At 37.1% G+C, this 27810-nt stretch overlaps 1 long non-coding RNA gene across 3 annotated transcripts in view; it reads left to right on the top strand.

Moving 5' to 3' along the window:
- The window catches only part of LOC149749733 (uncharacterized), an 80362-nt gene extending 57452 nt beyond the window's left edge, over window positions 1-22910 (top strand). For all 3 annotated transcript variants that reach the window (XR_016392484.1, XR_016392486.1, XR_016392485.1), the window contains exon 4: window positions 11616-22910. This is a non-coding gene — a long non-coding RNA (uncharacterized LOC149749733). The remainder of the gene's footprint in view (window positions 1-11615) is intronic.
- The last annotated feature ends 4900 nt before the right edge of the window (window positions 22911-27810 follow it).

The following is a 27810-nucleotide window of genomic DNA, read 5'->3' as shown; positions in this document are numbered from 1 at the left end:
ACTCATTTTACAGACAACTTGGCAAGACTATAAGTAAGAAAAGGAGGGCATGAACTGTGTCCTGTAGGTAACAAAATGCTTTTCTAAAGTCATTGCTGGGGAAATAGTAAAACATTACAACCCAGGAAGTCCAGGTAAATTATATGAGAGAGTAGTCAGTAGATGTCACAGGGGAAAAATACAAGCATTTCTGAGAGGAAAAGTAAAAGGCTTTGATGTGATGTCTCTGACACCTAAGTGGAGCAGAGAATCTGAGGCAGAGATCCATGCCTCTCATTTGTGAGAGCTCAAATAGGGAGGGTTGTGCTGAGTAATTTTGCTTGGCAATGAACTTAATACCTCCCTCCTCTTCCCCTCCCCCCACAAAAAGCAAAATTAAACTAGGTAGCAGAGGTAGATCATCTCCCTCCTAAAGCCGACTCAGCATTCCACAGCATTTATACATCAAATTCCAAGAACTAGGCTATAAAATGTGGAGTTCATTTTGCCACCTTGCAAAAGGAGCTTCAGCTTCTCATTTCTCTTACCTTGTGATGAGGAGGCCTTGAATGGGTCGTTCCTGAGGACCAAAGAGACCCAAAGAGTGATAATGGCATCCCAACCTTGATCTCTGTCTCCCCTAAGAACTGCCAAGCCCTGTGGGCCTTGAGGAATTTTCTGTTTCTCCCCCAATCTCTAGGAACAAAGGTGTGACTGACTCTTTCAACTGAGTGACTCTCAAGGATCTGTAGAGAATGAACTCTTTCATTAAAGTAGCACAGGAAATCCCAATGCTAAGAGGAGAAGCCAGTCTCAGTACAACCCTATGAAACTAGAAACATCTTATTCTCTAGTCTAGGGGTAAGGCAATGAAAATTCTCAGTTCCTGCCTCACTTAGAGGTAGTACAGGTCAGGACTTCCCTGGTGGTGCAGTGGTTAAGAATCCGCCTACCCATGCAGGGGACATGGATTCGATCCCTGGTCCGGGAAGATCCCACGTGTCGCAGAGCAACTAAGCCCGTGCACCACAACTATGGAGCCTGTGCTCTAGAGCCCGTGAGCCACAACTACTGAGCCCACGTGCCACAACTGCTGAAGCCCACATACCTACAGCCCATGCTTCTCAACAAGAGAAGCCACTGCAATGAGGAGCCCATGCACTGCAAGGCAGAGTAACTCCCACTCGCCCCAACTAGGGAAAGCCCGCCCGCAGCAACGAAGACCCAACACAGCCAAAAATAAATAAAATAAATTTCAAAAAATGTTAAGGGTGAAGGGTTTTTTTTTTTTTTAAAAAAAAGGTAGTACAGGTCAGAGAATAATTGAATTTCAGAGCTGAAACGGATATTTCTGACTACCTACTGTAATCACCTCACCTTCCTGTTAAGGATATTACCAGGAAGGAGAAGTGACTTATACAGTTCATCCCATCATGGGTTTATGTAATGTCTATTTACATAGCACCAAACATACTTTTACCAGGCACTTCGTTATTGGTTATACAGATAAAATATGACTAAGACTTGATTCTTGCCCTCAGGAACTTGCTATCAATTGGGCAGTTAAGATGAGTAAACCGAGAAAGGCATTGCCGTAGTACAAAAGAGGACAGTGTACACAGCGGTTAAGAGTACAGGCTGTGGGTTGAAGCTATCTGAGTTCAAACACAACACCACTGCTCACACGTTGGGTGGCCTTGGGCAACTGAGTTCACTTTACTATGCTTCAATTTCCTTTTCCATGAAACGTTGATAACATTAGCATTTATCTTATAGGGTTACTTGATGATTAAGTGAGAAAATGTATACTCAATGCTTAGTAAAATATTTAGTAGTAGTAATCGATCAATAAATGTATTATTATCAGTAGTAGGTGCAATAGAGTAGGAACATCATCATTATCATTAGATTCCAGGTGTGGTAGTTTAAAAAGAAAGCTTCCCAGCAGTGGGATTAATAGTCCATGATTATATTAAGGTTTAGGAAGAGTGTTCTGGCAAAAGGGGTTAAATTATTTTCTGGTTTCCTGGACTTTGACTTTGTGGAGCCTTCTGAATGTCAAGGTTTTGGCTAGAGCTGTAACTGAATTGCAAACATAACTCTCATGCTCGTGATGATCCTGGGTTTATATGCCATGTGTTCCAGAAAATGGCAGTGAAGTTTATGAGAGGAAGAAACAGCTCTTTCTCTTTCACACAAAGGTGAAGTTTCAGTTGGAAGTGTGGCTTCCTAGGGTGTTTGTTCTTACCCCACTGACCCAAACAGAGTGAACTATATGACAACAGGGTGTATATCACAGTATGTCATAGAGATGTAAGTTGGTAACATTTTGTATCTTCCACTGTAGGCTGTAAGTATTCTGAGGTCTGGGATGTAGCAGTTATCTATTGCTGAGTAACAAACCACTCCAAAACTTAGTGACTGTTTTTAGTGACTGAAACAACAGTAGTTATGGAATTTGCATTTCGGGCAGGGCTCTGTGGGGATGACTTGTTCTGCTCTATGCTTGACTTGAGGCTGAGGTCCACTTTCTAGATGGCTCACTCATGTGGCTGGCAAGGTGGTGATGGCTTTTGGTAGTGAACTCAGTCAAAACTGGAGTACTCATTTCTTGCTGGCTGCTTATTTGGGTTTCCTTACGGCATGGCTACCACCTCAGAGCAGTCAGACTACTTACATAGTAACTTATTGCCACTCGTGAGTGTCACAGAAGTACCAGGCAGAGACTGTGTGGCTTTGTAAATCTAGCTTCAGGAGTCAAATAACGTTACTTCTGCCATAGTTGCAAGTGCATCCACATTCAGGGGGAAAGAACATAGGCCCTCATCCCTCTATGGTGGAAATGTCAAAGTTACATGATGAGAGGGACATGTGGGTATGACTCTGTTGAGAAACACAATCTGCCAAAAATGCCACTTCGGTTTTGCCCACCAGAGTGTCCAGAACAGTGGTGACACAACACGGGTACTTAATAAATATAGCTCTGAATGAATTATAGCACTGAATACATTGAGTGAATGAAAATAAATGAATAGATTACTATTGCTACCCCAGTTCCTGACCCTTTCTGAATGACACGGATATTAGTATCAAACTTGGCTCCTGGCTTGAAATTTTGCTCTTTAATCTGGGCACTTACTTATGTATGTCTGTAGTTGATGTTGGAGTCTTAAACTCCTTTGGGGAATAAGGAAATGATTACAAAGACAGAGCGGTAGTGCCTTTGAAGAAAAGTAATTTGAATAAGTGAGGTAGAATTTGGTTGTAAAGATTTATCAAGTCGTCAAAGAGAGGAAAATAGTTCTGAAGGAGGAAAATAATTGATGATGAACCAGCGTGGTTGCGATGAAGGAAACAATATGATGACAAGAGATCGGGCAGCTTCTAGGGGAACAGCAGCCAAAAGAATCATCAGCAAAACTCTGTTTAATTAATGAACGGCAGCAGAAGAAGGTGCTCTAAAAAGATTAGAGATGGCACTTGAGGCTGTGCCTCCTGGGAAATATTGGATGACTGAAGTACTTCTGTGTGTGATGTGATTAAAATAATCAACTAGAATGTTGAACATTGAATCATGAATTTAAAAGATTTTGTCTGCCTGTGTAAAGCAAACATAAGACAGTTATTTTTGATTAATCTTGGCGAATAGGGAAGACCACCAATATAATGGTTGTTTCCAGAAGCCATAGTGGAAATGTCTTATTCTTTGTCCATAGCAACCTGATATATTATTGTCCATCAAGATTTTAACTCTGTGCCCTTATTATAAAATATATTTGGAGCTGACAGTTGCAACTTGAGCTGCGTAACTTAGGATAAAAGGTACAGATTGTAAATTTCTCCTCTGTATCATCCATGATTATTTTTATTTTTTTAATGAAAATGAAAGAGTGTGTAATCTTGTTAGTAAGTGCAACTCCTCAAACTTCAGACCAGAAAAAAAAGTAGAATTTTGTTGATTATGTCACTCTTGATCATTTTGCCATTGTCAAGTGTTTCTTGGATTCTTCCAGAATGTTGACATTTACCCAACTTTGATTGAAGTTAAGGGAAAACTGTATTCCCTTTTTATTTGCTTTTTATCATCCTTTTCTAAAATTTTGTTATAGGAAAAGAGGCACACAGGGATTTAGCTATAAGGCTTCTGAGTGTTATGAATTAACAAGAGAGCAGTATTATTCCCATATCTCTGATTCCTACTGTCGTGGTGGGAATGACCAATAATTACGTTTTTTTTCTTATTTCACTGTACTACAATAAATGCATGTTGCAGCTGAACGGGTTTGACAGAAAACATACTTCAACTATGTGACTACATTTACAGTTATTTACATATTAATGGTATAGGATTTGGACATCATAATGTCATCACTGGCTTTAAAAAACACTTAGAATATTCTTTTAATTAAGTTTAGATTTGCTATGAGAGTTTGAAAATATAATTTGTGCCGAATTCTAAAGCTGAGTAGTCAAGGACATTATTTAAAAGTTCTCATAAACTTTAAATTATGCTTCAGTTGATGTTTCTTGCTAAGCAGAACATTAATTTGGTTTTGCTGTATATAAATATATCAAAATTAAGAAGTAAATATTTTCATCGGCTCTTTAGACACTCGGATTAAGGTATCTGAAGCAGGCTGGTCAGGAACCTTTGACCTAGTAGTGGAGTTTACAGATATGGCAAACCCCTACGGCAGATTAAAACATTGCATACAAAGACACCAGCTATGTCTTCAAAACACACCAAACGTCACTGCATAGTTTGTTAAGGTGATCATATAAGAGGGCGAAAAAATTCAGGTGGGGCTTTGGCTACAGAGTGAGACACTGCCGCCCCAAGCTACAGTACTTCCACTTCTTTGTTCTCACTAGCTCCTCACTTCCCACCAGCACCTTTCAGTAGAGTCCTAATCGCCACCTATAATTAGATTTTTATTTGTGCCTTAACATGCTTAACGTCCGCCTCCCTCAGACAGGGGATACCCTTGATGGAAAGACTATGGGTAATTTGTGTTTCCCTCTGAATTCCTGATACTTAGTATAGGACATCACATATAGTAGGCACTTCAGTTAATTTTTATTAAATGTTAAAAGATGCCATTTTGGGAAAGAGATTTCTCATTTAACCTTAATCAGAGCAGCACCAGGATTGGTCCCAGGCATAGACTTTAGCGCCTCAGTTTACATTCATATATATGTGAAATCATCAGCACTGCCTTCTCTCAGGCAACAGAGTCACATGCATTTAATTCAGGATCTGTTTTCTTTTTTTTTTTTTTTAACATCTTTATTGGAGCATAATTGCTTTACAATGGTGTGTTAGTTTCCGCTTTACAACAAAATGAATCAGTTATATATATACATATGTTCCCATATCTCTTCCCTCTTGCGTCTCCCTCCCTCCCACCCTCCCTGTCCCACCACTCCAGGCGGTCACAAAGCACCGAGCTGATCTCCCTGTGCTATGCGGCTGCTTCCCACTAGCTATCTACCTTACGTTTGGTAGTGTATATATGTCCATGCCCCTCTCTCAGTTTGTCACAGCTTACCCTTCCCCCTCCCCATATCCTCAAGTCCATTCTCTAGTAGGTCTGTGTCTTTATTCCTGTCTTACCCCTAGGTTCTTCATGACATTTTTTTTTTCTTAAATTCCATATATATGTGTTAGCATACAGTATTTGTCTCTCTCTTTCTGACTGACTTCACTCTGTATGACAGACTCTAGGTCTATCCACCTCATTACAAATAGCTCAATTTTGTTTCTTTTTATGGCTGAGTAATATTCCATTGTATATATGTGCCACATCTTCTTTATCCATTCATCCGATGATGGACACTTAGGTTGTTTCCATCTCCGGGCTATTGTAAATAGAGCTGCAATGAACATTTTGGTATGTGACTCTTTTTGAATTATGGTTTTCTCAGGGTATATGCCCAGTAGTGGGATTGCTGGGTCATATGGTAGTTCTCTTTGTAGTTTTTTAAGGAACCTCCATACTGTTCTCCACAGTGGCTGTATCAATTTACATTCCCACTAACAGTGCAAGAGGGTTCCCTTTTCTCCACACCCTCTCCAGCATTTATTGTTTCTAGATTTTTTGATGATGGCCATTCTGACCGGTGTGAGATGATATCTCATTGTAGTTTTGATTTGCATTTCTCTAATGATTAGTGATGTTGAGCATTCTTTCATGTGTTTGTTGGCAGTCTGTATATCTTCTTTGGAGAAATGTGTATTTAGGTCTTCTGCCCATTTTTGGATTGGGTTGTTTGTTTTTTTGTTATTGAGCTGCATGAGCTGCTTATAAATTTTGGAGATGAATTCTTTGTCAGTTGCTTCATTTGCAAATGTTTTCTCCCATTCTGAGGGTTGTCTTTTGGTCTTGTTTATGGTTTCCTTTGCTGTGCAAAAGCTTTTAAGTTTCATTAGGTCCCATTTGGTTGTTTTTATTTCCATTTCTCTAGGAGGTGGGTCAAAAAGGATCTTGCTGTGATTTATGTCATGGAGTGTTCTGCCTATATTTTCCTCTAAGAGTTTTATAGTGTCTGGTCTTACATTTAGGTCTTTAATCCATTTTGAGTTTATTTTTGTGTATGGTGTTAAGGAGTGCTCTAATTTCATTCTTTTACGTGTAGCTGTTCAGTTTTCCCAGCAGCACTTATTGAAGAGGCTGTCTTTTCTCCATTGTATATTCTCACCTCCTTTATCAAAGATAAGGTGACCATATGTGGGTGGGTTTATCTCTGGGCTTTCTGTCCTGTTCCATTGATCTATATTCCTGTTTTTGTGCCAGTACCATACTGTCTTGATTACTGTAGCTTTGTAGTATAGTCTGAAGGAAAAGATTTTTGTTGTTTTTCTCTTAGTGATTATGAGCCCTCTTAACTCAAATACACTTGAATTTATACTTTTTGATCGAAATTATCATTACTTTTGGATCACCCCAGGTAGAAGTTCCAATGATATTGTCCAAGTTAATTTATCTTATAGAAAATTTAGGATGGCTGCCCATTTCTGGTGTAGTGAATTTTCCAGTTCCTAACAGAATATCACCCACAGAGACTTGGCTGCTCCTTTCAACAAATGAAAGGGAACACACTAATTTCTTAGCTCATCCCAGGATACAAGACAGCACCATGAATCAAAGATCAGAGTTTTGCTTGATTCAGCCACCAAATGCCACTTTCTTCTCAGTGTCATCTAGCGATGACACTTGGATCTCTGCTCATCCTGACTCTAGCCAAGAGATAATTGCTTGGACTGAAGCCTAGGCATGCAGTACACATTGGCTTCCTGTTGGGAACCACACTCAGAGAGAGAGTGTGTCAACCTTCGGTTCTTACGTAGCTTTTTCAAAGAATTCTTGACATCGATGATTCCTCCTTGCAATTTTTGGAATACTAAGACTATATAACAATTTATTAGGAGCCTCTTTAGCGACACCTAAAGACTGTGGGAAAGATGAAAAGAATGCACACAAAGGACAGGTGGACTTGCTGGGGCTCAGCGTGCTGTTTGCTCTGTTTGTATGTCATTTACTGCTGCTGGCAATTTTAAGAATATATTCTTCATTGGATATCTGAAATGAAATACGTTTGTCTCAACTTACCCTAATTCAGGCTTTGAAAAAGTTTATCTTACTTTGGAAAAATAGTTTAAGCAAAGCACTTGACGGAAAACGGGTTAGAGAAAATGTCTCCAAAAACTCAATGTCTTCATTAGTAGAAGTTACAGCTACCCCACTCATCTTTTAGATACTGAAATCTGACCTAACAAAATGAAAAATAAATAATCTAATTAAATATCAGGGAACTCCAGTGGTTATTAAGTATAAATACAATTAATGAATACAAAAGGACTTTCATAGTACATTATATTTTACAATTATTTATAATAGAAATAAAGATAATAAAAACCTTGGAAACTTTATTAATTGTAAGAGTTTATAGTGCTTGCAGTTACTGTGTTTTGTTTTGTTTTATTTTCCTCAGAAAACAGGTTGAAACCTCTAATTTATTTTATGAACTGCCAAATTTTGCAAAAGAGTCTAGGAACTCATCATGATTTGCCCCCTTCCAGAAATTCGTGTATTCCTCAGAAATCAATTCTACTTAAAACTTTCTGATTAATTCAATCATTTCTGAGTGTTCTGGGAAATAATTTATTTAATAATCTCTGCTTTGGAAAAGATATTTGGAAAAATGAAAAAAGAAAGAATCATTAATAGAGTATGAAATAGGTTTGTTAGTTGACTCCAAGGAGGGTGGGGATTAGACTGTGGACGCAGAGTTTATAAGAGAAGAGGAAGAAATATGGAAGCAGTCATTATAAATACAGGAGGAAATCACATCTGTTAGAACTCATGGCCTGTGGCTATTCTGGACCACAGTTAGGAAAATGGTAAAGTAGATCTAGGTGGTAGACCAGGCGTATGACCCAAAGTAAATCCGTTGAACTGTGTGTGCCTAGACTCTTGAGCCTCAAAACATTCTCGTTCCTATTGGAAAAAAAAAAACACTATTATTTTCTGAAACCACACACACACACACACTCTACAGTGCTCGTACACTGGGCATCTTTGCATTATTAGGAATTGATGGTAGGAAGAGCATCATAGCTCGACAGAGTGGAGAAGTGTTTGTGAGAAGTGTTTGTGATAGAAAGGATTTTCGTACTTTAGAAGGCAAGTGTGATCACAGAATTCTTAAATCATGGCAAAGAACTCATTTCTTTTTGCCCTGTCAGACATTTGGTATTTCAAAAATGAACAGCTCTTACATTTTTGCAGTTACAGCAAGGCCTTCTCATGACTGCCATGTCCTGGCTGCTGACCTTTGCTCCAGTGTCATCTGGTGTCACTTTCCACCTTGCTCGTCTCACTGCAGCTACTCTGTTCTTATTTTAGTTCTGTGCTCCGATCTCTTTTCCAACACCTAGCCTCACACTTTCCCCCAGAGGAAGGATCTTTCTCTTTCTTTCTTTCCCTTTCTTTCCTTCCTTTCCTTTCTTTAACCTGAATGCCTTCCTATCAGCCTTTCTGTCTTCCTTTCTCTTTTCTTTTTCTTTATTCTATCTCTCAGCTCCTTTTGTAATTAGTCCCTTCTCATGTTTCTGTCCTGCCTGACATGTTTCTTACTTGGAGATACTTTTCCTGTGCACCTCATCTAAGATGGGTTCCCCCGTCTTACCCTCAGCTGTTAACTGCCTCAATATCCCATTTTCACTTAAGAAGTAAGAATTTTTTACTCTGCAGTTCTTTGATATTGATATTTACATCTATCAGAATAATTTAACTCTGGGACATGAATTCTTATGACTGTCTGAAAACATTCTGAGGGTGTATACCAAAGAGCTTCTGTTTTTCAAAACTGTTCATAAATCATTTTAATAAGTAAAATGAAGACTCTTAGAGCTACAGATTTTCATTCATTCCAATTTCCATAGAATCAATCGAACAAATATTTTTTTCTCTGCAGAGAGATCAAGATGGTTTTCCTCCCAGATACTTTAGTTTTCTATTCTTAGATTTGTATGTATATATCTTTGAGTGTGTATGTGTGTGTGTATATATATATACATATATATATATGTAAAAACTGTATTTGCTCCCACTCAAATGTGGAAAGAATAAAATATGATGCTTTATTCCTCCATAAGTGTACTTCAGAAAAACTTAAACTTCCTAAGGGAATGTAATTCATTATGAGGTGAATACTCAGTGAAGTCATAGTTCACACTTACTATCAAGGTTATTCATCCCATCTCAAAGGGTGTTCCATCGTTTCCTTCCCAATGCAGGCCCGCTCTAGGTGCACGGGGATACCTACCTGTGCCCAGAGATTTGACAAAGGGGCCTATGGTCTGCATGTTCTTCTCTTCCTGACTTATAATAAATTCTAGATTACCATAAGTGATTTTAACTAGACTCTGAGTCATGGTTTCACATCTTGCTCTACCTGCTGCTGAAGTAGCTTAAAGCTGGTATAACTCATGGTCTTTTCAGAGTACAGTGGTTCCCTTTCTGCAGTAACTTGGCTCCATCTTGATTTTCTTTGCTTCAGATGCTCTGAGAGCATCTGAAATGCCTGCTTTCCAGGTCCTGGCATAGACTCTTCATGTCAAGGCATCCATCCCATGGCTACCTATTCCCTTACCATGGTGGTCTCAGCCTCCCCAGGAAGTTTAGCTCTCAATCCTCAGCAATTCCACTGGGGGTGTACCAGGCCTTCTAGATCCCTCTCCAATCCTGTGCAGACCTGACAGTATCTCATGTCTACTCTCTTCTTAAACATATCAAGCCACTCTCTTTCCTTAGCTATAAACAACAGCTAGCAAATCCTTTTCAGAGGGAAGAACTTTCAGGGTACTTAGCAAGTGAAGAGGCATCACCATGCAATTTAAAAAGCAGACCTTCAAAGCAAAATAATTTTCTAGGTACCTCTCTTGCAAGAAGAGGTTTTTTTAAAAGTTATATATAAATGACTGTGAGACCACTAACTAAAATACACATCTAATTAATATATATTTTTTAATCCAACACTGCCTTCTACCTTGTTAGCTACAAGATCCCTTGGAATTTTGAGATTCTGATACTGTTGTTGACATAGGGTATTAGATAAGTTTTTTCTAATAGGAAAAAAAATAAGTCAGCATTGAGACTTGAAGCTGAATAGTGACTGTGTTATTCTGTGCTGAACTTGCTCTATTTTTACCTGAGGTAACAAACTTCATGGCCAAGCCTTCATGGTAGAATGGGCACAAAGAAAGAAATTGGCTTACCAGTAAGGAGAGGTACTAGGAAAGTGTTTTAAATTTTGACATCTGGTATCATATATTATGTTTAGTTTGGACAGAGTAGTCTTTTTTTATTCACTATGACTGGCCTCACCGGTCAATTAATGACAGAAATAATTTAAAGAGGGGAGTCATTTAAAAATGTTTGATATAGATGTACTATTTTAACTGTCATTCACTTTATAATAATTTGAAGCAGGGCTACATTTACTGTTATTTGGTTTTTGTTTTTGTTTTATTTTGTATCTTAACATGAATTTACTTATCTTGTATAAACTGTATTTATAATGCATTGTCTTTTATTTCCATGTTGTTTGTCTTTTTTAAGTGAAATGAGAACGTAAATGTATTTGTAAAATGATCCAAGACCATAATCCTCATAGATTTTATATTCCTCTGCCTAACTTTTTAAATTTATGTTTTTCTATACATAATTCAAGACTTTGTTTGTAACCTGCTTAAGTATTTTGAAACGATTAAGCACAGACTTCAAAAGAACTGCTCTTTCCATGCTCATATTCCATTAGGTTATATAAATAACAAAGAAGTAATAAAAAGGACACCTGGGGGAAACAAATTGAGAAAAAGCACAAATTATTCTTGATAAACATGCAGCTTATGTGGTGGTGGCAGAAATGGGAGAGTATTAGACCATAATTTAGTATCCTGGTGCAGTCCTTGGTAAGTTTTAAGTCTTGCAAAGAAAATTGGTATTCTTAGTTAACCCAATAGGTTAGTTAAATTGAGACCAGTTAAAAGGGCTTCTCCCATGTTTACACACATTTTATATAATCATATCAATCATGCATGTATTTTGTATTTCTTTTCTTTTGTCTTTTAGCTTGGTTGAATTCAGTAGCCTTCTGGAGCCCCTTCTCCTGGACACCTACTCAACTATGTGTTGGGAAGACCAAGGCGAATAAGGACTGGACTCTGAATGCAGTGAGGGTCTAAAAGGGAGATAACAAACACTCATCCATGCTTTATGTAGTAAATCCCACCAAGCACAAAAACTAAAAGTACATCGTTTCACATATTAAAAATAGGCCCCTATGTCACTTATTCTTATGCCAGTTTTTCTTCAGTATTTTATGTAAAATTTTACTTGATAATTTAGATCAAGTTTTAAAGATGTAAAAATATCTGGATAAAAGTATGTGCCCTTATCACTAATTGTCAGTCTACATCAGCTACTATTTATTTTAAAGTACTTCATTCCAGTGTGAGGAGGGTTACATTTAAATATTTCTCAGTCTCCTGAGATTTCTGATTCATATATGTAGCTCTGAAATACTGTGAGCAGGGTGCCATTCAATGCTTTTATGGAGTTTTGTTTTTTTTTTTTTTGCTGCTCGTGAACTGCTATGTGCCAGATGCCCCATTCATAACATCTCTTAACTCTGATAATGAGTAGATGTCATTATTTTGCCTTCCAGCACTTCTGATCAATATCAGGCTAATATTATTTTCTCTCTGATTTTCCTTTATATTTTCAAAATTTATAGCAAACACAAAATGAAGTAATTATTTAATGTTTAACACAGTACAGTTGTTTTTTGACTGCCCTCTAAGCCCTTGCAACTAGGATCGACTTTATTACAAGTTTAAAAAATTATGAAAATATTTTAGCATAAATATTTATTTAGTGGTACCCTTAACAGTGAATTTATGAGTTTTTTAGGCCACTTTTCAAACTCATTTTAGTTTCAATTAAGATTTGGTGGAATATTTTTTAAACTCATATAAGAAAATATAAGACCTAAAGAGGAAATGTAAGTCACATTCTTTAGAATTATCTTTCTGTTTATACCCAGTATTTCTTAGTTATCGGAATAAAATTGTGAGCCCAGTGCCTGACACATATTTGGCACTCAGAAAAGTGTATTAAATGAATGCATTCAAACTGAAATAACGTAACTGCTTAGTTAAGGCTTCTCTTGTTTTAGGTGTTTTTTTACAAGATTCTTTTCATTTTAAAAGAGATAATAGAGACTTTAGAAACTGAAAGGTAATGTTAATAGGAATCATAGCAATTATCTCGTCTATCTTCTCCAATTTTCAGATGGAGCTGACAAAGAAATTAAGTGATTTAACCAATGGCAAGTTAAATAGACTTCAAACTTTCAGATGTATTATTAAGCCATGTAGTTAATTTGGTTCAAAGTTTTGATTTAACCAACATGTATTAAGTATGTGTAATGATGAAGGCACTCTAATGAGCGCCAAGCTTAAAAAAAAAAAAGAAACACGAAATTCCTACCCAAAGTTTGTAAACTACGGACTAGTATTTGGGAACCACTGAAATTTGATTCTTAGGCTCAGGACTGGAGTCTGGGCGGGCGATACTGATTTGAGAGTCATTAGTATACACTTGTAATTGAACGGATGCAGTGAATGAGATCACACAAGAAGAGGAAATAAAACGAAAGAAAGAGTAGAACTAGTGGATTCCTGGTGAAGACGTATTTATAAGATGATACAAAGAGAATCAAGGGGGAAAAGAGACATATAAAAGGAGTGAGAATCAGATGATAAATAGTTCCTTGAAAATCAAGGGACAAAGAGAACCAGGTAGTAAATGATGGGAGGTTTCTTGTACCTTGCAGAAAACTCAATTATGATGAAGACTTAAAAGACACTATTAAAATCAGACATTCAGCATCACTGGGGATTCTTGCAAAAGTGCTTTGCTACAAAGGGAGTAACATATGAGCCACAATGAAGATTGCAAATTCTTGGAAAGAAGGAAAGAGGAGGAAAGAAATAATACAAATAAAAGACCAGCATTTTCCAGAATGAGTTCTGCTATCTTCACAGGTTTTAGTAGCTATTACTTGAAAAATATAAAGGAGAGCGTTGGGGTAGAGAGTTCACTTGTGAGATATCTTGAGGAAACAATTTAAAAAGTTAATTTTGCTGCAGGACTTCAGAAAATTTATTTGGCAAATGGGAATGGAGAATATCCAAAAGAGGGTATATTTGGTCATCTATTTTCTTTAAAAAAAAAAAAAACAGTTTTTGGGATTACTATTCTATATTAGTCACTTGGGAAATTTTGCTTTGGAATAAAAAGAAAAAGCCAAGATATTTAACACTAATAGAAAAAGAAAGAAGAGAAAGAAACAACAGGAATTCAAAAAAAATTCTCCAGCTTTATTAAGATATAATTGACATATAACATTGTGTAAGTTTAAGGTATACAATGTGTTGATATGATACATTTATATATTGCAAAATGATCACTACCATAGTACTAGCTGACACCTCCATCATGTCACGTAACTACCATTTCTTTTTTGTGGTGAGAACATTTAAGGTCTACTCTTAGCAACTTTCAGGTATATTAAACAGTTTTATTAGCTAAAATCACCGTAACGTAATTAGACCCAGAGAACTTATTCATCTTAAAACTGGAAGTTTGTACTCTTTGGCTGATATCTCCTGATTACCCCCAACCCCCTGCCTCTAGTAACCACCATTCTAGTCTCTGTTTCTATGAATTTGACTTCTTAAAAATTCCACATATAAGTGATATCCTACAGTATTTGTCTTTCTCCAACTTACTTCAGTTAGCATCGCGCCCTCAAAGTCCACCCATGTGATAGGTTGAAAGAAACCTTGTTTGTGTTGAGGTGTGAATCCCTTCTACTCCAGGATAAGTTTGATTAGATTTGAAAGCCCAAATATTGGAATTTCAATATGTTTAAAGGTTCAGTGCAAATAAAGACCTTCTGAAGTCAAGTGTACACTCAGATAGTGACAGAGCCATGCAACAGAATTTCTATTCATTTGTGTTTTCTTCACAAAGACATCCAGGAAAGATGCATCAAAGGGGAAACCTAGCAGAAAATCTTAAACCAAAATAATTGGTAAGGTTGATTAAGAGAGGAGAAAGCATGAAGCAAAGAAACTTAGTAAGTACTTTTTTCCAGCTTTATTTCAATATAAATGATATATAACATTGGGTATATTTAAGGTGTACAACATGTTGACTTGATACACGTATATATTGCAAAGTAATTACTACCATAACATTAGCTAATACCTGAATCATGTAGCATAATTTCCATTTATATTTTGTGGTGAGAATATTTAAGATATACTCTCTTAGCAACTTTCAAGTGTATAATACAGTATTATTAACGTAAATTACTATACTGTACATTAGATTCCCCAGAACTTATTTATCTTATAACTAGAAGTTTATAACCTTTGACCAACATATCACTTCTCTGCCACCTCCCAGCTCCTGGTAACCACCCTTTTTTTCTCTGTTTCTACAAGTTTTATGAATTTTGGGTTTTGTTTGTTTGGTTTTTTTAGATTCCATATGTAAATGAGATCATACAATATTTGTCTTTCAGTGTCAGGCTTATTTCATTTAGCATAGAGCCCTCAAGCTCTATCCATGTTGTCACAAATGGCAAGGTGTCTTTCTCATGGCTGAATAATATGTACATATGTATATACACCCCCCACCTCATCTTTATTCATTCATCTGCTGAGGAACACTTAGGTTGTTTCCATATCTTGGTTATTGTGAATAATGCTGCAATGAACATGAGAGTGCAGATATCTCTCCCAAGATCCTGTTCTCATTTCCTTTGTATATATACCCAGAAATGGGATTGCTGGATCATGTAGTAGTTTTATTTTTAATGTTTTGAGGAACCCTCTTAGTTTTCCATAGTGGCTGCACCAAGTTACACCCTCACCAATGGTGCAGGAGAGTTCCTTTTCTCTACATCTTCGCCAACACTTGTTGTTTCTCGTCTTTCTGATAATAGTCATTTTGACAGGTATGAGATGGTATCTCATTGTGGTTTTGCATTTTTCCGGTGATTACTGATGTTGAGGACTTTTTCATGTACCTGTTTGACTGTCTTCTTTGAAAAAAATAAAGAAGATTGAAATCATATCAAAAGCCTTTTCATACCACAGTTGCATAAAACTAAAAGTTTTCCTAGTTTCCTAGTTTCTCCTAGTTTACCAGGAGAAAACTGAAAAATTAACCAATATGTGGAGATTAAACAGCATGCTACTGAACAACCAGTGGGTCAAGGAAGAAATCAAAAGAGAAATCAAAACCATTTCTTGAGACAAATAAAAATGAAAATACAATATACCAAAACTTATGGAATGCATCTAAAGCAGTTCTAAGAGGGAAGTTTTTAGTGATAAATACCTACATGAAGAAAAAAGAAAGATCTCAAATAAACAACCTAATTTTACAACTCAAAGAACTAGAAAAAGAAGAACAAACTATGACCAAAGTTAGTGGGAGGAAAGAAATAAAGATCAGTGCAGAAATGAATGAATGAGAGACTAAAAAGAGAATAGAAAAGATCCCTGAAACTTGAGTTTTTTTGAAAAGATAAACAAAACACACAGACCTTTAGCTAGACTTATCAAGAAAATAAAAGAGGATTCAAATAAACAAAATTATAAATGAAAGAGGGTACATTACACCTAGATACCACACAAATGGAAAGGAATATGGGAAACTACTATGAACAATTATGCACCAACAAATGGACAAACTAGAAGAGATGAACACATTCTTAGTAAGTACTTCTACTGGTCTTACATTCCTGCTCATTTTCTGGCATTCCAAAATCTTATTTGAAATTTTGGACATAAACATCCTTAGAAGAATCCACTGGTTAACAAAGAAAATTTTGTTTCATACTTAAAATTTTCTTTTCAATTCATAACTGGTTTTCTGTATGTGAGACATATTGTTTTCTTATACCAAGTGAATGCTGTCGGGAGTGATCTTCCATCACTTGTTCCTGTTTCTGGAACATGGCTTGCTCTGTGGCTTGGCATTTTGGAGCTGTCCCTTTTAGACAAGTCTTGAATAAACCATCTTCTCACATAATTTGGCAGAAGCAAAATGGCATCCTCATGTAAAATGTCACCTGCTCTAGACTGGCATTATTCTTGAGATTATAAGTATTCGAATAATGCTCTAAGATTCCTCTCTGTTTATCTCAGAAATATTACTCCCTGATGGTTTCTAAGAGGATAGATTTGGTTATTTTATTAGGTCAAACTTTAATCCTTGATAGAGAGCAAAATATTTGAAAAACGGAGCCTAGGACAGATAAAGTTTGATTTAGTAATTAAACATTAGAGCTGGAAAGGAAAATAGAGTTCATTGAATTCAGTGATTAGTGAGATGACTCTAGAAGAATTTCTGTTTCAGTACCATTGTGGAGAAAGAAGGTAAGCTAAATTAGGGTTTTTGGTTCCTTGGTTTTCTCCCCTCATAGCATTTCTTTGGGTTTCTTTTTACATTGTGTTTTTCTTTAGTAGATTAACATTTTATTTTAAAACAATAATTTAATATAAATATTTCATATTGAAAAGTTGGAAAATTAGTTTTTAAGGGATTAAATGATTTTCCCAAGTCATAACTCTACTAAAAGATACAATGGGAACTAGGAACATGGTTTCTTGTGTTTTAGTGCTTTTTGATTTTTATTTCATGTTTTTGTTCTATTAAAGATCTAAGAACCCAATTGGAATTCCATAATAGGACATGATGGCTTAAAAAAAAAATAGAAAGAATGAAAGAAAAGAGTTATAAAGAGAATTAAAATCATCAATAATTATTCTTGCCTACTGCATTTTTCCTTCAAATAATTATTTCTTCACCTGTTTATATTCTTCATACTGTATGTGATAAAGAATTTAAATAATAAAATAAAAATTTCCCCAAAATGTATTCATCTCGATCAGGGTTTCTCAACCTCAGCACTAAAACTTTGGAGTGACACATTTTTTTGTTGTTTGCTGTCCTATGCATTGTATAATGTTTAGCAGCATCCTTGGCCTCAACCCACCAGATACATGGAGATATGACAGTCTTTTACTCAGTCATGATAATCAGAAATGTTTCAGAGAATGCCAGATATCCACCAGAGACAATACTACCCCTGGTTGAGAACGATTGATCTAAATAATGTACAGTCTAGATCCAAACTGAGACACCAAACTGAAGATAATCTTACCATATGTTAGCTATTGTGAGTAGACACTTGTTCCAAGATTTTAAGCAGTCCATTGTGATATTTTAGAAATTCTAAGGAAAACAGTCGTGGCTGTAAGAAGTGAGGCAGGTGTGGGAGTCAAGCCTTAATGCAAGCAGGTGAAGTGGGCTGCATGAGTGTTGACTATGTGCTTGGTGGGTGTGGAGAGTCCACAAAAATATTTAATATTCTAATTTAATTGAACTCAGTTCTTGTTAACTTTTTGTATTATGTGACCCTACATGTAATAGGCCAAAAGAGTTAAATATTTGTCTTTGATGGCTGGACAAGGCAGTCAGACTCTAGAGTAAAGTATGGTGATGGTGATGGGGATTTTAAGCTTGCCACTTTGATGTCCAGATGTGTCTTAGAATGAAAGACGGAAAAAGTCATGAAGAAAGGGCTATCTTGAGGACTAGCTTTCCCTAGTTACAATAAAAGGGAATTATGTTTTGTTTTTTTGTTGTTTTTTTTTACTTTGTATTAGTGAACAGCTATTAATCCCAGTGTGGAATTGTTCCTCTATCACCCACATAGTTCTCTTGAGTCTCTCAGCCACAGTGTCTGATCACTTCCTGGTGTAAAGCATGACTCAGCTTTGCCCAACTAGATTACTTTCATGCTATTTTCTGTACTTGTTCTATGGTCATTGGCATAGAGGTAACTATTACTTTAACATTTTGACCTGTAATGATTTTATAAAGTAGCTGGGACAGTGATTATCTTACCTGTCAATGCAAAGAGCCTAGCCACAACAGGAGAGAACTAAGCCACCAAGCAAAAAGATACAAAGGCAAACAGACCCTGAACGATAAAGCACCTCAAGACTCTTTAATCACCTGGATCCAGCTGTATCTGAAGCTCAGGTTGCCCCTTGGACATCCAGCTACATGAGTCAACAAAGTAACCTTTTTTTTTTTTTTTTTTTGCTTCATCTAGTTTGTGTTAGGTTTCCATCACTTACAACTGAAAGAGGTCTGCTGAGTATGGAGAATATTCCCATTGAGCAAATGTGAGCAAGGAATTGCAAATGCATAGAAATAAAATGACAGCTATACAGATGAAAGACTAACACGAAACAACAAGAAAAGCCCCTTGAACTTTAATGCAGGAATAATGAACAAATAAAGAGTATGTGTGAGCTATCTCACAAAAACCTGTTCTTCAAGGAGGAGCAAGGCATCAGAGAAAAATGACCTCATAACAGATTGAAATAGAGACGATAATGGAGGAGGAAAATGTCCAGAATCAAACCAGAGAGTGTGTCCTTCTATTCACATACTGTTTGCAAATTCTAATGATGGAGGACCAGTAATTGAGTTCACCTGTGTAAGAACTGTATAATTCATTTATTCAGCCAACATTTACAAATTATCAACCAAGAGGGAAGGATTCCAAGTTGTTAAACACCAAGTCTCTGAACTTCAGTCTTTATCCAAGATGTAAGTCCAGGGAGGGGAAAAAAAATTCAAGAAACCATGAATAGTATAAAAGCTATTGTAGGCAAGTGCAGAGTGAGACAGACAATTCACTCTATTACTTATGGCTTCTTCAATTGTAAGTGACAGAAAAAGGAATTCAAACTAGCTTAAGTAGGAAAAAAAATTTGCATGAGGTTGCATTCAGGTTTGAACTCCTGAGTCCATGCACAGCTGGTCTCCTGGTTTGAACTCCTGAGTGCATGCACAGCTGGACTCAGGAGTTCAAACCATGGCACCTGAATTCTATCTCCTTCTCTACCTCTTAATTTTGTTTGCTTCTGAGTTGTCTTGCCACATTGTTGCAAAGAAGACAATTAGCAGATCTGGGTTAATGTCATTAGAGGTCATGACTCCAAAGGTAAAGTTACCTCTTTTCCTCACATGACATTTATTGACTCTGCTTTAGTCTTAGGCCCATTTCTGGAGCAATCTCTGTATCTAAGAGGATGTGCCTCAGCCTTGTCCATGTACCACTTCTGCAGCTGGGTGCTGGGACCATGATACTGACAGACCCACCAAGATAAGGTGAAGTGAGAGTTACTGAAAGGAAAAGAAGCTATGTAGTCAGTATCATTTATGATGATGATGGTTATGATGATAACCTTCATCATCATTATTCTAGACGACATTCAGTCTCCTAACACATCCTGGGTGGGACCTAGAAGTTGTCATGTCACATCTGAGCTAACTATTAAAGAGTAAGTATTTGTATGACTACTGTTGGTTAGGGTGAAAAACAAGAGGATACATTAGTGTAGAGGATTCAGTGTAATTATGCAGGCATGCTTTAGCAAAATTCGCTAATGTCCAAATATACACAAATTGTCATCTACCATTTATTGAGTACTGATTATGTGCCAGGCATTTGCTAAGTAAGCTCTTTAATTTGATCATCTCATTTAATTCTCCCAAATTTTACAAGGTAAGTATTACTCTCTTTCTCAAATTGCAAATAATGCTCAGTGAGGTGAAATAATTTACTTAATTAGCAAGTGGTAGGGTTTGGATTGAGACACAGGAAGTGTGAAACAAGAGCTTGGATATTTAATATGACTTTGTACTTAGGGGGACCATACATCTCAGTTTATGCCTCTTGTCCTGATACAATTATTAATTGCATCCCCTTCTACTTCAAAACATGTTCAGATTTTGACAATAAATTATATAACATGAACACTGCCTCCTTCATGGATATGTTTGAGCTCCCTTGTATTTTATATTCTTGTCTTTCATTGAGAATGATTTTAATAATCTTTTGTTTTAGGAGAAGAGCTTCATATTTACAAAGAAGGTGCAAAGATAGTACAGAGAGTTCTGATATCCCCACACCCACTTTCCCTTATTATTAGCACCTTATATTAATTTGTCACAATTAATGACAATATTGATACATTATTATTAACTAAAGTTCATACTTTATTCATATTTCCTTAGTTTTCACTTAGTGTATTTTTTCTGTTACAGGATCCCATCCAGGATATCACATTATGTTTAGTCATCATGTCTCCTTAGGCTCCTCTTAACTGTGACAGTTTCTCAGGCTTTCCTGGTTTTTGATGACATTGGCCCTTTTGCGAAGTACTGGCCAGGTGTTTTGTAGAATGTCTCCCAACTGGGATTTCTCTGATGTTTTCCTCACAATTATAATGGGGTTATGGGTTTGGGGGAGGAGATCACAGAGGTAAAGTGCCAATTTTATCACATAACATCAAGGGTGTATACTATCAATGTGGCTTATCATTGTTGATATTAACCTTGATCACCTGGCTGAGGTAGTGTTTGACGTGTTTCTCCATTGTAAAGTTACTCTTGTAAAATGGTTGTTAACCTTTTCAAGTTATGTTTATACAGAGAACATGCACACATTTTAAGTGTGTGAATCCATGACTTTTGACAGATATATTTACCCATGTAACCACTATCCCTTTCAAGATGTAGAACATTTCTGTCAGCCTTCTAAAGTTGTTTTGTCTTAATTTAATCTTTTGATTTCAGAGTCCCTAAAGAATCCTTTCAGTTATGATTGAGTCAGAAGTGCCCCAACTCTTAGCAGACATATCACAATTTTGAGCTGCTCTCGAAATAAATAACCAGATTCTTAACTATGTTTGACTCTATCAGGTTACCTTTTATAGACTGGCCATCTCTCCATATATCTTTCCTGACTGGAATAACTAGGTAATGCAGACTTACCATCCCATGGACTTGAAACCTTGTCCTATAGGTAAGAACACCAGGATGAACAAGCCTCAGAAAGGGAGACTTAACGAAAAATCACAAGGAACCAATCTTTATAACTGCTAAAGTGTGACAGGATGTGAAGAAGGCTGACATGACTGTGACAAATCTGGCTTAGAGAAGACTATTGTGGATAATATCATGGGATACCACCGCATTTTATATTCAGAGATTTCTAAGAGTGGACCTGAAGTAGGAGCAAGACAGGTATGGTCTTAACATCCTAAGTAAGACATTATCAGTATTCGAAAGAGGTTTCTAAAGCACTTTTATCAATTCCTTTTTTAAAGTATTAATTATAATATTAATCACTGTTGGATTTATAGGGAAATAATGTTTTACAAGAAGCAACATAAATATAAGTGTAAAAGTTCATGAGGCGGCATCATGCAAGTTATTTTATCAAAACTTATATAAAAATCATGGCATATAATTAGAGCTGAAAGAAATGTTAAATCTCAGAGAGCCACAAAAAAAAAAAAACTCTTCAGTTTATAGATAATAAAAATGGATGAGTTGAAAAATTTGCCCAGATAATTGGATCTTAACCTTATATATAAACTTTATTGTGGTATAGTTTACATAAACAAAAGTATATGCATATTAAATATATGATTGATGAGCTTATAAAATATAAACTAAGCATAAAACTTTATATACTAAAAACCACCACAAATTAGATATATAACATTTTCATCACCCTGGAAAGGTACCTTATACCCCTGTTTACTCAATCCATCCCCTATTCTCAGACCCAGGCTGATCTGCTCTCACTACATATTAACTTTGACTTTTGTAGAATTTCATATAAAAGATGTCATATTGCATACACTGTCTTTTGTCTTTCTTCCTTTACTTCCTATAACATTTTTGAGATATATCTGTTTAGTGTATAGTAGTTGTTCCCTTTTATAGCTGAGTAGTATTCCATTGTATGGATATACCACTTGTATTTATCCTTTTGATGGGCATTTGTGTTGTTTCCATTTTATAGTTATTTTGAATAACACCACTATAAACATTTATACAGAAATACCTGTGGATCGTTCTTTCCTTGGGTAGAAGTGGAAATGTTGGGTTGAATGGTAAGTGTATGTTTACCTTTATGAGAGACTGAGAAAGACTTTTCTAAAGTGGTTGCACCATTTTGCATTCTGACCAGCAGTGTATAAAAGTACTAGTTCTGCTGTATCCTTTCTAACACTCACAATGGTCAGTCTTTTTCATTTTAACCTTTGTAATAGGTAGTGGGATCTCATTTTGGTTTTAATTTGCTTATCCCTGAAAACTAATGGTGCTGAACATCTCTTCATGTGCCTACTGCCTTTTGTGTATCTTCTTTAGTGAACATATATTTTTTCTGTGTGTGTGTGTAGTATATAACCTTCCTTATGTACAAGTTCTTTGTAAAATATATGTTTTGTGAAATTTTCACCATTTCTGCTTCCTTCTCCCCTATTTTCTGAACGAGTCTCAGTAAGATTGACATTTTTCCTTAGATTGTTGATCACATTCACCAAGGAATGCCATCTGGACCTAGAATTTTCTTTGTGGGAATGATTTTTTATAGTTACTTTGTTTATCTTATTCAAACAGCTTTGTTGAGATGAATTTTACTTATAAAATCCACTAATTTCAAGGATACAATTTAGTCATTTTTAGTAACTACCAAATTATACAACCATCAACATGAATCAGTTTTAGAATATTTTTATTACCCTAATAAGATCTCTCATGCCCATTTCCAGTTTATCGCCATTCCCACCACCAGCCCCAGGCACGGGAAGGTTTTTCACTGTAAAGGAAATGTAACAAACATAAAGTTTTTAGATTTTTTTCTTTCTTTTTGAGTCAATTTTGGTAAGTTGTGCCTTTCAATGAATTTGTCCATTTCACTTAGTTATCAATTTTTTGATATAAAATTTTCATGACATTTCCTTATTTTCCTTTCCATGAGTCTAGGGTCTAGAGTGATGGTTTTTCTTTTTATATTGGTCATTTCTCTCTTCTTTCTTTTTTTCTTAATCTGTCCAGCTTAGACATTTTCAGTTTTACTGGTCTTTACAAGGAACAGCTTTTGGTATTATTGGGTTTTATCTCTTTTTGCTCTTTTCTATTTTATTGATTTATACTTTTTATTCTTTCTTTTTACTTTGAGTTTATTTTACTCTTTTAGTTTCGAATGCGAAGTTTAGATGATTGAGTTAAATGTATATTTTCTTTTCTACTATATGGCTTTAAGCTATAAATCTCTCCCTAAGAACTGCTTTAGATAGAGTCAACAGATTTTGACAGGCTGTTATTGTTATCAGTCATTAAAGATATATTCTAATTTATCTGGATTTTTTTTTTTTTTTTTTTTTTTTTTTGCGGTACACGGGCCTCTCACTGTTGTGGCCTCTCCCGTTGCGGAGCACAGGCTCCGGACGCGCAGGCTCAGGGGCCATGGCTCATGGGTCTAGCCACTCCGTGGCATGTGGGATCTTCCTGGACCGGGGCACGAACCCGTGTCCCCTGCATTGGCAGGTGGACTCTCAACCACCGCGCCGCCAGGGAAGCCCCTACCTGGATTTTTAAAAAAATTGTGAGTTAAGTGTGTTTAAATATCAAATATTAGGGGATTTTCTAGATATTTTGTTATTGATTTTCAAGTTAATACCGTTGTTATCAGAATGAGTTCAATAATTTTAAGTGTACTGAAACTTGTTTATGGAACAATATATGGTCTATCTTGAACAATGTTCAAGTTTGTCTTCTGCAGTGTGCAACTGCTGTTACACAGATGCAGTGAATTTCAAACAATGTATTTTTCAGCCCTACACATTCCATTTATTTTTATATTTTTCACTTCTCTCCTCATTGGGTTCATGTTGCCCTCAAATTCTTGAACATATTTACACTAGCTGTTTATATTTATTTCCTATTGCTGTGACACAACTACCACACATTTAGTGACTTAAAACAATACTCATTTATCTCACAGATCTTTAGGTACTCTAGTATGGGCGGCTTGGCTGGGATCTCTCCTGAGGCTCTTTTACAGAACTGAAGTCAGAGTGTCAGCCAGGCTGAGCTGTTATCTGGAAGCTCTGGGAAAAATCCGTGTCCAAGGTTATTTAGCTTGTCAGTAGAATTCAGTTACTTACAACTGTAGGGACGACGTCCTTGTCTTCTCTTGCCGTTATCCAGGGGCCAGACAGCTGCTAGGGCCACTCTCAGACCCTTCCAGATGGCTCCTTCCCTCTCAGCAATAGAGGACCTCCTTCATGTTGAATCCTTCTCACACTTAGGATCTCTCTGACATACTCTTTTGTGACCAGCCAAAGAAAAGTCTTATTTTAAGGACTTACGTGATTAGGTTAGGCTCACCTGGAGAATCTCTCTCAAAGCCAACCGATTAATAACCTCAACTACACCTGCAAAATCCCATTCACTATATAATTATGGGGGCTATTTTAGAATTCTGTCACACTGTTTTTTTTTGTATTTGTGCTGATTCTAAAATCTGTCATTTCTAGATCTGTTTTTATTGACTAGTTTTTCCTCCTGCCTTTTCACATGCCTTATAATTTTTATTGGATTCTGTACAGTGTAAAAATAATGTGGTTGTGTCTTCATTTCACTGTCTTCCTTTAAAAAGCATTGAATCTTGTTTTAGCAGATGTTAGGTTACTTGCAGGTCAGCTAGAACCTTTCCAGGTTGGTTTTTAAGACTTTTTCCAGTGGGTATTTAGCCCTGCTATTAAAGTCTTTCTGGGTCTCTACTAATTTGTCCGAGTCTTCAGAAAGATTTCTCCCCTCCAGAGGGTTAGCACTTCAGTGTCTCCCAGTGCTGCGTGAGCTCTGTTACAGTTCCCTAATAGTTGTTATTTTCCTAGGGTCCCATATCCTCATCCTATGTTTTCCCAGTTTAGTGTTGAGCCAAAATTCAAGGGACTACCATACATATTTCTAGCCCTCTTTCTCTGTGTACCTCCTGTCTATCTTGTACTCTTGCCTGCAAGTTGCAGCTTCCTGAGTCTCTCTGAACTCTGATCTCTGTTTTCTCAAATTAGCCCATTGACCATGCTCAGCTTGGGTCTGAAAAGTGGCACCAGGCAGGAACATTCATAGGGCTTGCCTCATTTGTTCCCCCTCCTTTGGGGAACACAGTCCTGAGCTCTTAGCTGCCCAGTGTCTTAAAAGGGTTGTTTAAGTTATTCTAATTTTCTAATGATTAGCTTTGAGAGGAAAATTCTGGGGCCAATTACTCCATAATGGCTAGAAGCAGGAGTCCTCAACTGAGATTGATTGACTGAATGAATGTCTACAAGAGCTTACCTGCTACCTTCTCCCCACAGAAATGAGACTTGATCCCACTTCTGATTTTATTTTAATGGGGTGGAGGGTTGAGGAACTGAAGAATCAAAATCATTATAGGATAGGGACTTCCCTGGTGGTGCAGTGGTTAAGAATCCACCTGCCAATGCAGGGGACACGGGTTCCATCCCTGGTCCAGGAAGATCCCACATGCCCTGGAGCAACTAAGCCCGTGCGCCACAACTACTGAGCCTGTGCTCTAGAGCCCGTGAGCCACAACTACTGAAGCCTGCACGCGTAGAGCCCGTGCTCCACAACGGAAGAAGACACCGCAGTGAGAAGCCAGCACACTGCAATGGAGAGTAGCCCCTGCTTGCCGTAACTAGAGAAAGCCTGCACACAGCAACGAAGACCCAACACAGTCAAAAATAAATAAAATAACTAATTTTTAAAATGCTGTGAATTCACAACACAATGATAAAAAATTTTTTTAATCATTGTAAGATAAATAACTTGCATGGGGAAGATACTAGTATCAACTTACGTTAAATAATTTCAAAGCAGATACGATCATGAGAAATGGCCCCACATCACAAAGAATCAAGATATGCAAAGAATATGAGTAATTACCCTAAGGAATACTGTTTGAATATTAAATGAGATGTGAATATTAAAAAATGATAGATGGTCTAAAATTCCATTTAATTCGATTAGTGGAATTAAGTATGGTAGATGGTCTCGTAAGACATTCCCCAGAGAGAACTTTCCAATAATTTAAACATTTTATGTTCAGTTGTTCACTGGACATACCCAGAACGTGATTCATCCAAGAGGAATAGTTCTGGAAACACTGCTGATAGGGATTACTGTCTAATACATAGACAGACAACAGAGTACAATAGTTAAAAGTGTTGTTGCTGAGATTAGACATGGGTATGAGCTCTGTTTCTGCACCCAAGAGCTAGGTGGCAGAGGGGTTGAAACATAGATCTTGAAGATGGTTCCTGACTTCAAATTGAGCTCTGTGCTTCCTAGCTTTATGTCCTTGGCAAGTCTCTTAAGAACACTGTACCTCAATTTCTTCATCTTGAAAAATAGGGGTGATGAATAATAATACCTGCCCTTTATGTGTTGGGGATGAGATAAATCCTTAGTTTATTATGAGGATTAAATAAATTAACATGTGTAAACCATTCAAGCAGTACCTGGGGCATAGTAAGTTCCAGATAAGTGTTAGCTATTACAATAATTTCTTGTCTAAAATTAGGATAATAATAAAAATAGTAACTCTTTCATAAATACAGGTGTCAGTGCCATTTGGAATAGTCTCTATAACAATTTCTGTCTCCACATTTACTGTGTTTCAGCAAATTTACCTAACAGATGGTGAGTGGGCAATTTTTAAAGGGGCATTTTTTAAAAGAGCGGAGAGGGAAGGAATAGAGACAGGCACATACTATATTTGAAGTTACCTCCACGTGTATTTTATGTATGTATACCCATACAATTAAGAAGTCTTTGGATGTTTTATCTTCAAGAATAATTCAGATACTGGATTACTTGAATATCATAAACATTTAGGGTTTAACAGATTTGTTACATATAGACGTTGTATCACGGATTTAAAAGACCATACCCAGCGGGCAGCGGCGGGCGGAGCGACCGAGGGGCGGCGAGGGCTGGGCAGCGGGTGCGGGGGGGGGGGTCCGTGCTTCCTCGCGGTGGAAGGCAGGGGTTCGCCAGAGACGCCGGGTTGCTCCGCGTTGCCAGGTTACCGAGCGCGTGCCCCGCGCCCGCTCTTCCGTCCGGGCCGCCCTCGGCGCCGCCTGAGCCGCGGTGCGGGCTGCGCGGGGCGCCGGGTCCGCGGAAGCCTAGGTCGGGGGCTGCGTGAGGGATTCTCGTCGCGCGTGGACGCTGCGCGAGCGCGCGGGGGACGTAGGGCGCCGACCTGGGGCTCCCCGGAGCTCCGGTTCCGCTCAGGGCG

Source organism: Delphinapterus leucas, chromosome 3 (genome assembly GCF_059928025.1).
Source record: "Delphinapterus leucas isolate spDelLeu-1000000601 "Yukka" chromosome 3, BTC_Dleu_Yukka2, whole genome shotgun sequence".
NCBI lineage: Eukaryota > Metazoa > Chordata > Mammalia > Artiodactyla > Monodontidae > Delphinapterus > Delphinapterus leucas.
This window is presented reverse-complemented; position numbering and strand designations above follow the sequence as displayed.